At 37.6% G+C, this 12525-nt stretch overlaps 1 protein-coding gene across 1 annotated transcript in view; it reads left to right on the top strand.

Moving 5' to 3' along the window:
• Nucleotides 1-7624, top strand: part of KCNH7 (potassium voltage-gated channel subfamily H member 7) — a 95139-nt gene extending 87515 nt beyond the window's left edge. Inside the window, exon 14 of the mRNA XM_032594110.1 lies at nt 7557-7624. The gene's annotated coding sequence lies outside the window, so the exon portion shown is untranslated. The remainder of the gene's footprint in view (nt 1-7556) is intronic.
• The last annotated feature ends 4901 nt before the right edge of the window (nt 7625-12525 follow it).

Below are 12525 nucleotides of genomic sequence, written 5' to 3'. Positions count from 1 at the left end.
GGCAAAGAGAGAGCATCACTCAAACCTTGGTGGGGTCTAGCTTTTCTCCTTGTAAATAGCAAATTCCTACTACCATACTCTCGTAGTTTTCATATATGCTCACTTAGTAAAATAAGACTACAAGTTGACAGAATTATTAATCTGTGTTGCAAGGAGCATTTATTTAGAACCGTCATGCTTCTGGCAACATAATCCTATTTTTTCTTACTTGTCATAAATTAGTATATCACCCACACCAGCTGCTGAAGAAAAATCCTTTTTGTCCCTCAAAATAATTCATATTTGGCTTGTTTACTAACACCCTCTTTTAATCCTGCTTTTACACTTTTGGTTGTTTCTGGTAACTTAGTTATGTGTGATGGCATTTTTTTTAAGTATAGACAAAATTATTTAAACATTTAGATATTCAGTCAACATGTGAAAAATGTATTTGAATCAAAATAGCACAGCGTTGAAGCCCAGATCTTTTCCATTTTCCTTCCGTCTTTGATCTATACCCTTTTAAGATGAGGCATGAATTTTGGTTTTAAGGAGAATGGAATTCCTTAACGCAATCTGTGTAGATTTCGTAAAATCAAACTGGTCACTAAGTCAGGAAAAAAAAAAATATGTGATTGAGTATGAATATCACTGCTTTAGTTGTGCTTCACGTGGGAATTGACCTTGATTCAAAGGTAGCCTCTGAATACACCACCAGGCAAGGCAGTGTTCATAGACGAAAAGCTTCATGGATTAAACTAAAATGCTCAAATCACACAATTACTAAATCAATGTAGAACATACAATGAGAGGGGCGTCTGGGTGGCTCAGTCGGTTGGGTGTCCGACTTGGCTCAGGTCATGATCTCGCAGTCTGTGAGTTCAAGCCCCACGTCGGGCTCTGAGCTGACGGCTCAGAGCCTGGAGCTGCTTCAGATTCTGTGTCTCACTCTCTCTCTCTCTGCCCCTCCCCCGCTCTCACTGGGTCTACATCTCTCTCTCAAAAATAAAAAAATTAAAAAGTTAAAAAATTTTAAAAATTGAAAAAAAAACATCAATGAGAGTTGAGGAAAGCTAGATGAGATACTTAACACATTTCTAATAAGTGGTATCGCGGTAAAAGGAACACACACCCGAATCCTGATTTATGACATGTTCATATATGCTGCATCATCCTGCCCTGATGTGTGGTGACTAGGACGACAGTGGACAGTTTGCACAAAGCATCCACAGACAAAAAAATCTGTTCCAGTGACACACACTTGCTCTATCACGGAGACGTAAGGCTGGATATGCCGGCCACAGCCGTGGCTGCTCTCCAGTTAGTCTGCTCAACAACTATGTATTTTATTTGCTCTCTGTAGGTAAAGCCCATGTGGAGCTGGAGTGAGCCTATGCTGTGTGTCACCACTGGATGGCCAAATTTGGGGGTGACAGCTGTCTGTCCTGAGTTGACTTGAGAATAATTTCTTGTTTCTATCTCTGTCTCTGTAAGCCACACTCTGGTTTGTTACATCCTATGTCTGTTCTAATCTTTGGAAGGTCTTACAGGTACCTAGCATGCTGTCTGTATTTAATACACCTTATAATTCTCTCCACGTTTAGCAAGCTACTTACTCATTATCTATACTTAACTAACACGTCCTATGACTTTTGCCTACACCACATAAGCTCCTGGTTTACTAACTACTTGCTTAATGTTTCCTATGTGCTTTATCCATTATATCTATCTTTCATGGGTTTTTTTTAATGTTTACACCAGAAATGAATACGGACAAACAATACAGTAAGCACATTAAAATGCGTGTACACACACATATACAGTGCCACAAAAAAATAAATTAGGAATTGAAACAATAGAAAATCTACAGATTTGTAAATTCAAATAAATTTGTTCATTTCAAACAAAAGTACGAAATATTGCAGGAGCTAAGATTTATTTTGCATTTTGTCTTTTCATGGATTTTAGTTGAATTTAAAACCTCCTGGTGCTAAGGTCCGTACACCATTTTCAAGTGCCAAATGCAAGTCTTATAAATTGAAACATACCTGAGAAGATTAAAGTATCGTGTCATTTACTTAGGGTCAGCAATCCCTAATTCAAGTATAAGAACTTGCCATGGTAATACTTATTATTGGTCAGAGAAGCATATTTAGTGGCTTAATTAATACATTTGCTTTTTTACTCTCCTTGCCTTGTTTACCAAGTCACATTGATCCTTTAGCCACAACATACACAAAAATATATACTGTACACACATAAAAATTGATATGTGTGATCTCTGGACTTGAATTTTTTGATTCCTGTGACTTAGGGAAAAATAAGTGTCCATTTCTTTACTGCCAGGACATAAAAATTGTGTTCAATTTGTTGAGGGGATATAAAAATGAGTGAATGAAAAAAAATAATATAAAAATCAATCAATCAATCAATCAATCAATAAATAAATATGAGTGAATGAATAAGTGAATTGACAGGGACAGCAGTGATTTCTTTACAAAATACTTGTGGTTAGCCTAGATTAAGGTCATAGCTCTGCTACTTAACTATGTACAAGGTTTATGGTTCTCTGGCCTCGAGTTTCTGTCTTTGACTCATACACACCTGCATGGTATTTAAGGACTAAGATAGATATGTGGAAACTATAGATGCTCACCAGGGGAGGGGTTGTACCAGCAGCTAGGTAAAATCTGATGAACAATGAACTCTACTTTATTATTGGTGTTCCTCCTGAGTGTATTCTCCTAGTTTAATATTTGCTTCCTTAGTCCTTTCTTCAGGATTAAAGTTAAGGTGTTAGGATCCCTTTAGTTGCCTTTACAGGGGTCCCAATCATTGCTGCTGAGATAAGTCGGAGATTACTGAAAACGTATGTCTCAATATGTCCCGGGGCCAAAAGTGTAAACTCTTAAGGGCACACCCATCAAGGAGCATTTGATTTGCAATAGCCCATTAGTAATAATAATTTTTATTGTTATCTTATTACATTACTTATTATGATTTTTATATGAAACTTTTCATCTCTAAAGTACAATTAAATGTCTCCTAGGGCGCCTAGGTGGCTCAATAGGTTAAGTGTCCAACGATTGATTTCGGCTCAGGTCATGATCTCACGCTTCATGAGATCAAACCCCACATCAGGCTCTGCCTTAACAGCGTTAAGGATCTGCTTGGGATTCTCTCTCCCCCCTCTCTCTCTCTGCCCCTCCCTGACTCGTGCATGCACGTGTGTACACTCTCTGTCTCTCTTCATCTCAAAATAAACATATTTTAAAAAATCTATCTTGGCATCTCTTTTGACATAGTCCCAGCATCTATATGTCCTTTGATCTACTTCTCACTTTGACTTACTTCTATTTCTCTCCAATATTTTCAACAAACATTTTATGGCCTAACTCAGCTTAGCCTCTTTGGATTTGAAATCCAAATAGTACATTTTAACCGCACTGGCGTCTCCAACATCTTTCCTCCACTTTACTCACGAAGGCAAAGTATAAAGAACAAGTTTGAAGAAGGTACTCAGCTCAAACTTTGACTTTGAGTGGGAATCCTGGGACATTTCTGGAATTGGGTCTGCCCTGTTTAGCTTCAGCATTCTGTTTCGAATGTAGAACTGTGAATCACACCCCGTTTGTCTCCTTCAAATATTCATATTAAGCAAACTGTGCAATAAGAACAGATATAAATGGGTCTATCTTGAATCAGCTTGCTGCTACCACTTTCCTGCTTTAATGACCATTAACTATATGTAGGGTTAAAGGTTTACAAAAGGAGGGTTCTTACATATTTATATATATGTCTACAGACATACATATTTAGGGCATAGCACTTGATCCGAAAACAGGGCTTCTCAAGCTTTACGGTGAAGGAATCGCTTGGAAATCTTATTAAAATGCAGACTCTAAGGTCCCGTAGATCTAGAACTCCATTCTAACAATCGCCCAGCTTTGACCACGCTACAGGTAGGGAGCTCTGGAGCATGTAAAGCTTTAATAATGATTCAATGTCTTACAGATCATCCAGAGCAATTTACTGTGGTGCCGTTAGTATGGCATTGAGCATGTGCTTCACCTAGTGTTATACTTAGTTATGTACTTCCTTCTTTTCCTTCCTACGTGGTCAGCTTCTCGCAGCACCTTAGACTCGAGATCTACGTATATCACTCATCAGGTGCTCCTTTTCACCCTTCCTGCCCAACAAAGTGCCTGGGTATAATTGTTGGATCTTAAGTGCATGAAACGCATTTACTTTATGCAGCTGAATAGTTATGTTGATGTAGGAGAGAAAAAATATTTTTCCCTCTACCCTTCTGAGTTCTTGGCTAAGACCCTGTAATTAAAGACAGATTAACAAGAAAAAACAAATAAGTTTATTTAACGCATTGCCCTCATGTATACATGGGAGATATACAGAGGAAAATGAGTAAATCCCCAAGGTCGCTTAGAATCCGTGATTAGACACCACCTTGTTAAGGGAAAGTGTAGGGGGACGTAGGCCTCTTAGAGGAGAGTAAATGATTTTTAGGAAAGGTAAATGGATAGTCAGAAGAAGAGGTAGAAGATTGATAGTTTGTGAAAAAGTTTGTCTCAGTGTGGTGTCGGCTTCCAGTCTTTCTCTTGTGACAAGAGCCAATCGTCTCTTGCTGATGAAATACCAGAGGAGTGAATTTATCACAGTTGAGTTCCTTTTGGATCTTGCTTTTAGGAAGGTAAGGAAGTTCAGAGAAAGCCTCTCTCTGCATTTTCTGTTTTTCATGTGCCTACAACTCAAATAATCAATAGGCCAAAGTATACCTTTCATTGGCCAAAAAAAAAAAAAAGTTTGAAAACCGGGTTATAGACTGGGTGGTCTATAAACAACAGAGACTCATTTCTCACAACACAGGAGGCTGGGAAGTCCAAGATCAAGGTACCAGCAGATTCAGTGTCTGGTGAGGCTGGTTTCCTGATTCATAGGTGGTCTGTCTTCTTGGGGTGTACTCATATGGTAAAAGGTATAAGGAAGGAAGCTCTCTGGGGTCTCTTTTATAGGGACACTAATCCCACTCATGAGAGCTCCACCCTCATGACCCAATCACATCCTAAATACCCTACCTCCTAACGCCATCGCCTTGGGGGTTAAGATTTTAACATACGAATTTTGAGTATATAAACATTCAAGCCATTGCACTGAACTACCCAAAATATCAATAACCAGTTAATAAACAAAAACTAAGTATTCCAAAATTATTGCAGGAAAGAGAGAATGCTATCTTGAAAGAGCCTAAGTGTGTCTCAGGAGGGGAAGTAAGTAGGACATTCCTAGGACTTTGAAATCTGGGCCCTTCAAGGCTGGGAACTAATTGGAATTGGGCAAAGTTCATGCTGTTATAATCCAGGTTGAGGGACACAGTGAGGTGAAGATCTTCAAGCAAATCTGAATAAATAAAATTCTGTTTGATAAACAAATTATTTGCTCAGATGAGCAGACTGTTGTCTCCAATGAGTTGGTCTATAGAAATTCCTGAAGAAGTGAAGTGAAGTTTATATTGAGTCTTATTTTTTTCAGGCAAGGTTTTCCCGAACGAACAACAAAGTCAGGTTGACAGAAGTGGTCCACACAGTCTCAGTTCTCACCCTGCACCTGCTACTTCACCTGCCAGGGACCTTGCATGCATGAGCCCTACTTACAGTAGTACAATTGCCATTACTGAAGACCCACCTTCCAACAGATTTCTTCTTCATGGAGACTATTCAAATAGAATCCATGATATTAAGATCCCGTTTCTCAGAGACCACTGCTGTTGATAAAGGACTCAAAAACAGTATCATGATTTTTATTCTCTGTTGCATTTTGAATCCATGTGTTGAAATTTTATTCCATCTCCCACCCCCAAGTCTATTTATATTCAATGTAATAAATACTTTGTAAGCCACTCACTAAACATTAGTCCTGTTTGCAGACTTTTCTTTGGGGGTGCAAAGGAGGGAGAAATGAATTCTGAATGAGTCCAAGATGGAAAGAGTTTCGGGTGCAGATAAAATTTGAACTGGAGCTTGAGAAATGAAAGGAAAAATTGACGTATGACAACAAAATAATAAGTCTTCTCCAGTTAGTTGGCACCATAAAGAAATAGATCAGACCTACAGGTAACAAGTAGATAAATAAACTGGTCGATAACTCCTTTTTTGTCTCATTTCAGTGTGTGGTTTGACATTTGTGAGGCACAATCATGTATATTTATAGCTTTTGGTTTAGAAGACAGGAAGCTATATGGTTAAGTATACCAAGTATAGAAAACCTGTACGAATGATGTTATTATGATTCTCAGGAGGAAGATCTGTAGTGGCAGGATTAAGAACTAAAAGAAAAACAAAATGACCTGTTCTTAAATCAAAAGACTAAGTTGTCTCCACTTCAAATGTCACAAACAAATGCAGCATGTATATAATTGGACAAAATTAGTTCTATGATTTTAAAAATTTTGGTAAGATTTACCTTCTCTTTGCATCCTTTCATTCAGAGACAAAATAGCACAAGTAAGATTTAAAGTTTTCTAAAGATGCATACAGTCCAAATTTTCTGTTCTTATGCCCACAAACTTTCCTTTTTTAAAGTGCGGTTAACACATGCAAAAAAAGAAAATTAGTCCTATTGTATTTGCTATTTTCCTTCAAATTTTAATTTAAAATAGAGAATGAATTTAACAGGGCCAGTTGGATCCTTCTGAGCTTTGGGGGAAAAAAACATCAGACTGGCATCTTGCAAGCCAGATGGTCAATAGAAGCAAGTGAACTTGTATATTTGGGTTTGTTTCTTAAATGCCAAAGGCCTGAATTGTAAATTGGTTAGAAATTGTAGCATCTAACAGCATTTAACAATAAGAAACACAATGGGGGGCGCCTGGGTGGCTCGTCGGTTAGGCGTCCGACTTCGGCTCAGGTCATGATCCCACAGTTCACGAGTTCAAGCCCCGCATCGGCAGCTTGAAGCCTGGAGGCTGCTTTGATTCTGTGTCTCCCTCTCTCTCTGCTCCTCCTTCCCCCCCTCAAAAAATAGGTACATTAAATTTTTTTTTTTAAAAAAAATGCAATGAATAACATGCATACTGTGAATAGGACAGAAACAAGGTAAAAATAAAGGTAACTTGAAATACAGAAGAAATCACACATTGTTGCAGCTATGAAAGAAATGCTACCAGTCCATATTTAAAGAGTAAACAAAAATGTTCTCAAGAAACTGGCAAAAGCCTGATTAAAAAGCAAAGAAAATTATCATTAACAACGGATTCTCAGTATGTTTACACGTGAAATCAATAAAGGTGGTAAAAATGTAGTCTATTTCAATTCAGCTGCTTTTCCATTAAGATCTTATTAAAGAAGCAGGAAAGCAGGAAAGCAATGGTGTTATCAGAACCACTAGTTGAACAGAGAAAAGTGAGCAGCAGCCAGGAGAGAATCTGTGTGCTCCCTCTCCTGTCCTTCTTGTTTAAAGCATGCCATAATTCTGTTTGTTGGTGGTACTGAATTTTCCTCAAATGCCTTGCAATCCTGGACTATTTTAGGACTGTCCTTCCCCCATTTGTGTCTGTCCTGCAGACTTGAATCCCAAATGACTGCTGACATCCAGACCATCTTACAGTTGCTGCAGAAACAAACCACTGTGGTTCCCCCCGCCTACAGTATGGTAACTGCCGGAGCGGAGTATCAGAGACCCATTATTCGCCTGATGAGATCCAGCATCCAGCAGCATCCATCAAGACTGATCGAAGTTTCAGTCCTTCCTCACAAGTAAGTGTAGATGCTGTATAAACGAGAGTCTCTCTCTGGGTGTTTCTGGGGACCACATGAGTCAGAACCATCTGGGGTGCTATGGGAAATAAAGGTCTCATCCCCATCTGTTTTGTTCCATTAAATTTCTGGGAATGCCCCTAGAATTGAATTTAAACCAGCCCCCCAATAATTCTTCTGTTCATTTATTTTTATTTTTTTTTTAATTTTCATCCAGTTAGTTAGCATATAGTGCACAGTGATTTCAGTAGATTCCTTAATGCCCCTTACCCATTTAGCCCATCCCCCTCATCCCACCGCCCAAACCCTCCAGTAACCCTCTGTTCTCCATATTTAAGAGTGTCTTATGTTTTGTCCCCTTCCCTGTTTTTATATTATTTTTGCTTCCCTTCCCTTATGTTCATGTTTGTATCTTAAAGTCCTCATAGTGAAGTCATATATGTCTTTCTCTGACTAATTCGCTTAGCATAATACCCTCTAGTTCCATCAGGTAGTTGCAAATGGCAAGATTTCATTCTTTTTTATTGCTGAGTATACTCCATTATATGTGTGTGTATATTAATATATATACCACACACACACCACATCTTCTTTATCCATTCATCCCATCAATGGACATTTGGGCTCTTTCCATACTTGGCTATTGTTGATAGTGCTGTTATAAACGTTGGGGTGCAATGTGTCCCTTTGAAACAAAAAATGCCGTATCCCTTGGTTATGTTTATTTCAAGTTTGAGAACAGTGGACCTCAAAGAATGATTTTAAACCACTAGTAATTTTTTTCCCCTAAGAAAAAGTTCTTTTCAAGAATCAATCTGCTTGAGTTTATATATGGTAGAGCTTTGAAAGCGGTAGCCCTGGGTCCAAAAGCACTTCAAGAATGGTCTGTAATTTACTATGGTGACAAGAGGTGCTCTTGGGCACCGTCTCCAGAAGGAAGTAAGGGAGGAGAAAGAGCAGTTTGTCCACAGAGGATCTGAGGTTTCCAGTGAGATCAGACTAGTAATCTCATTTGTGCCCCACCCATCACCAGAGATCTCTAAACTTTTCACATCTCCATGATAGTAAAAGGAGTAATGTTAAAGTATCCTTTATCTTGCCTCTGAAGACTTCTAAGGTCTTTTTAATAAAATATTTTAATAAATTTAAAAAAAATGTTTATTTATTTTGGGAGAGAGAGGGAAGGGCAGAGAGAGAGAGTCCCAAGCAGGGATTGGCACAGAGCCCCCCCACTGTAGGCACAGAGCCCCATTCAGGGTGCGATCTCACCAACTATGAGATCATGACCGGAGTTGAAATCAAGAGTTGGATGCTTAACGGACTGAGTCACCCAGATGCCCCTAAAGACTTCTAAGGCCTTTTGACTTATGTTAATATGAAGGTCTGCATGGCAAATTATTTTTAATTACTTAAGCCGAATAGCCAAACTGACTCTAAGGAAGGTGGACCTAGCACAGTCTTGTAAGATTGTTTTAGAAGTTTGGAAATTTAGTGCAAAATATTATGGGAAATTAAGCTACATTAATAACAGGGAGAAATGTGAAGAAAGAAAATAATGAAATCTTTCTGAGATATGAAAGTAGAAATTTTTTTCCCTAGCTAGTTTTGAATGTCTCCGATCTTGCAAAACTGTGTACTTTGTTCTTTGTTTTCAGTGGATTTAGGTAATATTTTCTGACCAAGGATGGGTGATTTTCCTTCGTTTTTTTTCCCTCTCCTCCTTACACTGTCTAGTCACCAAATGACACACATTTCTGATCTTAGTTTTGTCTTGAATTTTGAATTAAGACTCATCTGGAAACTCAAACTCAATGTTAAATTGTGTGTATGTATGTATGTATGTGTATGTATCTGTATGAATCTGATCTGGCTTCAGTGCAAAATTAAAGTTCTTAGAATGATTGTTTAGGATAAACTGATGCCCAACCTCCAAAGCCTTGATCCAGCCTTGGGAGGGAAAGTTTGGTTAATACCACTAATCATAGATTAATGGGGAAATAAAACGTATTTTGATTTCGTGAGTGTAATTTTAGAAATCTGTCCAAATGAATTGTAAAAACGTGTTTTCTTGTCTTTCTCTCAGTGTCCTGAATTTCTAGACCTTGAAAAATCTAAACTTAAATCCAAAGACTCCCTCTCAAGTGGGGTGCATCTGAACACAGCTTCGGAAGACAACTTGACTTCACTTTTAAAACAAGACAGTGATCTCTCTTTAGAGCTTCACCCGCGGCAAAGAAAAACTTACCTTCATCCAATTAGGCATCCTTCTTTGACAGATTCATCCCTAAGCACTGTAGGAATCTTGGGTCTTCATAGGCATGTTTCTGATCCTGGTCTTCCGGGGAAATAATCATTTTGTACTATTTACTCCACATACAATGTAAGTGCTTTTAATGGCTGTTTTCCTTTTTTTGTATTTAAATCCTCTCTACTTGACTCAGGGGCTCACAAGTTACCATTATATGCAAAAGTACTGTATATTTTCCTAAATTGAAGCTTGTAAGGTAAAATTGAGCAATTAGGATGTAAATATACATATGAACTCTTTTGTTCCAAATGTTAAAACTGCCAGCATCTCCAGGCATCTTATTTTATTTTTATTTATTTATTTTTTTTAAATCATGTGCATGTTAGGAAACTCCAATTTCTCTTGCATGGAGACTCCTACTTACTACTTTTACTAAACCTGTACTTTGTTATGAAAATGCCTTCCAAGCAAGTAAGAAACCAAGGGGTGACATTGTTCATGGAAGCAAATCATGGAAGATCCTAAACTCACGGAAGTTCCAGGGGTAGAAAGGGAACTTAAGTCACTCAGAACAGATACCCTTCTGTTCTGAGAGGTTTATAGTTAATTACATCCATTTCACCACACTGAAAAAAAAAAATAGTTTTAGAGTTCTGAATCTTCGACCACGTTGGTGTCCATCTCCAAATACATGAATAGAGGCCAGCTTTAATGAGGACAAAAAGGACTTTCGACTTAAAATTCTGTCTCCAACTGCATTTACAAACTACCTAACATATTTTTTCACTGGCACATTTCCTTGCATATTTAGAAACAAGTAGAAACAAGTTTCTCTCTCTTTTTATTATTATTATTATTTATTATTATTTTTTTTTTTGGGAGGAGGGGAAGGGAGTCTTCTCAAGAACTGCCAAGGTGTGACTGACACAAAGTGATATCTACAGCTTTCCTCTGATTCATATATTAGGGCAATCCTGAATTGGAGCAAAAGAGTGGACACACATGGTTCTTTTTAAAAATGTGCAACCCAGTGGATTTGCATGGCAAAACTAGCTCCCATTTAAGCATATGTTTGTTTCCACGGTTTTCGATTTAATCCCAGCTAGTGGAAAAACAATATGCTTGTACCTGCCTTAAAGGAAATGAAGACCCCAGCAGTAAAATTTCTGTTTTGGTCAGTTACTCAAACACATTTGTTAATCAAAGATTAAATGAAAATGCATTCTGTATGGAATTGGGCTGAATATATTTGGACCCCAGATTATCAGAACATACAGTGGAATATATTTTAATATCTTTAACTGTTAGACTTTTTCGGAGGGGAGTACGATATGCTTCTCATAAAATCAGGATACAGAAAAAAACTGCAAGTTAATTTAAGATTCTGAGTTGTCAATTTTTAGTTAAGCTTTATTTTTCAATTCCTTTGAGTACAATTTTAATTTTATTATGGGCTGATCTATTATATCCTTTCCTTCTGAACGAAATATTGAAATTTTTTGCAAGTTTCTTCCTTCTTTAATAATTCTTACACCCACATATAGTTTAAAGAAATATTACATCTGTGCACATTAGTAAATGGATTAGTTTCCATCCCTCCAGGATAGAAATGTAATCTATTGACTCACTTTTACCTTTGACACTATTGGTTTCAAATATAAGCAATTCCTTTAAATTTACAAAGCTATTGCACTATTTAAAATGATGAAAGTGACCTTAAGTTGCCCCCTATATTTTTAAATGGTCACATGTGTGGGAGGTCAATCTGTAGGCGTGAACATATTCTTATCCCTGCTAAATGTTCGAAAAAAAAGAAAACATAAGCGATAAAGTATGTATGGCAAAATGACTAGTCAATTCAGTAAAAACAGAACAAGTTTAACTAGCTTCCCAAACTATTTGGTGTTAGGCAGATACAAATTTAAGGACTAATGCTTTCTTTCCTTCATTCAACAAACATTTATGGGTGCCTAGCTGGGGGAGGCAAATGGCTAACGTTGATTCGGAGGACTATTTGAGGATTTTATATCTATATTTAGGCATATTTTGCAGGCTGCAACAAATTTCATAAGGATTGCCAGCCTAAGCTCCAGGGAAAGTCAGAATGAATTCACCAGAGACTGTCATATGTAGAGAGTGAGGATTTGGCAGGTGAGGAATTTAGATCTGATTGTTTGATTAGTGGATGCTTCAGCTCCAACACCTTGCTGTGACATGCATAAAATCCCACATAAAGCCTCTATACTTCTTTATAAAAACTGAGCTGAAAAAAAATAAATACATAAAAATTGAGCTTGAGGGAATGGAAAGATGGAATAGTATACAAGTTTCCAGCTTGCTTCAAGTTTTGCATAAGACAAACATTCTTCCTCTTAATGCCTTGACATAAAATACTTCCTTGATATTAAAATCTAAGTCTCAGAGAATTGGACAGGATGAAGAAGGTCCCCTCTTCTAGGATATTAGCTTACAAGAGCCTGGAAAAGCTAACATGTGATTAGTTAGGCAGAAATGTCAGAGGCTCAATGG

The sequence above is a fragment of the Lynx canadensis genome, chromosome C1 (assembly GCF_007474595.2).
Source record: "Lynx canadensis isolate LIC74 chromosome C1, mLynCan4.pri.v2, whole genome shotgun sequence".
NCBI classification, from domain to species: Eukaryota; Metazoa; Chordata; class Mammalia; order Carnivora; family Felidae; genus Lynx; species Lynx canadensis.
This window is presented reverse-complemented; position numbering and strand designations above follow the sequence as displayed.